This window comes from Lithobates pipiens, unplaced genomic scaffold (genome assembly GCF_037356315.1).
Source record: "Lithobates pipiens isolate NorthernLeopardFrog02 unplaced genomic scaffold, aLitPip1_a1.2 Scaffold_138, whole genome shotgun sequence".
In the NCBI taxonomy this organism is placed as follows: Eukaryota; Metazoa; Chordata; class Amphibia; order Anura; family Ranidae; genus Lithobates; species Lithobates pipiens.
The window spans coordinates 484,859-488,187 of record NW_027507726.1 but is presented as its reverse complement, the minus strand read 5'-3'; positions in this window follow the sequence as shown (position 1 = coordinate 488,187).

The following is a 3,329-nucleotide window of genomic DNA, read 5'->3' as shown; positions in this document are numbered from 1 at the left end:
GGGAATCAGGGTAATGGTACTTTCTCTTCGGGGGAGGAGTGTGTGTGTGTGTGTGTGTGTATGTGTATGTGTATGTGTATGTGTATGTGTATGTGTATGTGTATGTGTATGTGTATATATATATATATATATATATATATATATATATATATATATGTATATATATATATATATATATATATATACACACACATATATATATACACACACACACACACACAAAGTCAAAGGGCATAGAACCATTTTGGATCGCTTCCAGGCATTACCGACGGCACCGGTAAGCCCGGAAAGCAGCAGGAGGCGAGGGCACCTCTACAGCTGCTTCCAAAAGTGATCACGCGGCTAATCCGCCACTAGGATCGCTTTTATTGGAAAGCTGGCTGCCTAAGGGAAAAAAAATAAAAACACACACACAAAATACCAGGGTTATAACAGCCATAACCCAGGGATTCAATGTCAAAAGCATGATGCACTTTTTGGAGGGGGGGTGCATGGGTATACATTTTTATCTGTACCCCCCCCCCCTTCCCTTGTCTGCAATCCTTGCATAGGCGAGAATGGCACCCCTTGCCCCACCCCCTCTTGCAGCCTCCTGGGACTCGAGTCCCAGGAAGATGCAGGACCAGTCACATAGCATCATGTCAGCTTGCGCATGCGCAGCGTGGCTCTGGTTGCTCAGGTGACTATAGTCGGCAGCCTTGTCCAAAATGGTTGCGCCGGAGACCTGCAGCAGCAAGAACAAACGGGCTGCAGCAAGCAACGGCCGGACCCCAGACACTGGGAAGGACCGGAATTCTATAAGTCAGCAGCTGTAGTATTTGTACAATGAAAATGAAGTTCCTCTATAAATAGAGCCCTATATTGGTTTATATTCGGCTTAATGTAGAGCGGGGATTCGGCTCCTGAGTAGGAAGGACGTCACTGCACAACGCAGATACAAAAGGGAGGATTTAGGAACATTTTGTCCATCAACCAAACCACTAAATTATGAAAAGAGCATTTTCAGGGAAGTGAAAGCAATCAAGAGAACCTACTAATGCTTTACAGTAAACCATTCAACTCCACTGAAGCCAGAATGTTTCCTCATTTTACCTTCTAATCTAAACTGCATACAATCCGCTATCCCAGAATCCAGAGAGAACTCCACAGGGTCATTGCAGTCTGCGCTGTATAATATAAAGCCGACGGGCAACCTGCTGATATTGTGCCTTCCCTGATCCCCCCCCCCCCCAATCAACACTCATGACATCACTTACTTTAGGCCCAATGATGTAATAAATAATTGGATCTCTCCACTTCTCTATGCAATAGAGGCAGATCATGGCTGGTGAGAGGGGCCAGCAGGGGGCTGTACACAGCTTCCTAAAATCATCATATCCCCCCCCCCCCCCCCTGCCCAGGAACTCTTCTCAAGAGCCATCAGCCCTGATGCAATTAGTGGGCGGGCTCTTGGGAGGAGTTATGCAAATATCAAAATCCCTTGATGGAAGGGTGTCAGACTGGAGGAGTGGGTGTTCCTAGGAAGGCGGCATTTGCATGCAGAAGATCACCCGAGGTAACACCCACATGTGAAGCTGAGCCTTCATGAATGCAAGAAATGAAATCCAATGAATGGAAGGGACGGGTCACACTGGCTGAGGAGAGCACTATATCAGGGGTGTCTAATGCAATTTCACTGAAGGCCACATCAGCAGCAAGGAGGAGCTGCGCCGTGTTTGCACAGCCCACCAGGAAATTGGCACTGTACAGTGCTAATCGCAGGCAATGAGACATTTCCCGATCTCTGCAACCGCACATCGGGACAATGTCTCATTGCCTGTGATTAGCGCAGTGCCGACTTCCTGGCGGGCTCTGCACCTGGGGTGTGCAAACCAGCTGGAGCTCGTCCTTAAACAGCAGTATGGCTGCCTTCAAAGGGCTGCTTGCATCTGGGGGTGCACTACGCACCCAGGGTCAGGAGCGCGCTGCGCACCAAGGGCCAGGGGCGCGCTGCGCAGCAAAGGTCAGGAACGTGCTGCACAGCGAGGACAAGGGGTCAGGAGCGCACTACGCAGCCTGTGCGCTATGCATAGTGTGCAACCCCAACCACCCCCCTCCCCCCAAGCTTCTTCTCATCTCTCCCTCCTACCTGGCCTAGATCTGTACCTACAAAACAAGGAGAATGGCACACCGGCCTAGTGCATGTCATAAGTGAAAGGAATTTCCTCCAGGTGTGCTATAATCAACCAGTGATTTGGAAAGACCAAAAATGGTGTCCATATTGGCTGATGCATTTTAAGGGAGAACCCTCTTCATCAGAGCCCTAACATATTACATCTGCTGCTTTTATATCTTTTAATAAAACTCAAGATGGTAACGCTAGGTCAGTGCGCCTTTCTCTTGTTGTTTTGCAGTTTATAAGGATGCCCATCGTCATGAGGGGGCAGCAAAGCTTCTGCCTTTGATGAAGAATTGACACATTAGATTCAGTGCGCACACTAAAAAGTGCACAGGGTGTACACACGGTCCTCCTCCGAAGAGAGAGAACCCTTGCCCTGATCCCCCGGGGCAAAAGGCTCTGAGAGGGACTGGGGTACTCACTGGAGCTGCATGGTTAATCGTTAAGAATTGAGATCGCGATTCTCCCCCCCCCCCCCCCCCCAAGCGATCTTAAAGCATTTTCCTGATTCTTTATATGGAGAGAGTTCTCTGCACAAGCCGACAGCTGTCAAAAAACAAAAACACAGGCAGTCTGCCAACACAACATTCCTCAGCGACTGAGCCCACTATAAAACATTGTGACGTTTTGTTCTTTACATCAAAAGGAATGAACTTTGGTCTGTAAAAGCAGGGTTTAACCCAGTTTAACCAATTAAAAGACTTAACCTTTTTCTGACACTTGTTGGTTTCAAGTTAATCATTATTTTTTGGTAGAAAAATTACTTCGAACTCCCAAACACGCACTATACAAATATATTATATTATATTATAATATATATATATATATATATATATATATATATATATATATATATATATATATATATATATATATATATATATATATATATATATATATATATATTAGTGGTTGTTGCGATATTTTGTGTCACGCTGTATTTGCGCAGCGATCTTTCAAATGGGAAAAAAATACACTTTAATGAATTAAAAAACAAAACAAAAACCAGTAAAGTTAGCCCAATTTTTTTTGATAAATGTGAAAGATATTACATGTGAGAATTTTGACAGAATCGTGATCTTTATTCTTAGCTAAAAATAAATAAAAAAAATTGCGATTCTCATTTTGGTCAGAATCGTGCAGCTCTAGTACTCACTGGCCCACCAGGCAG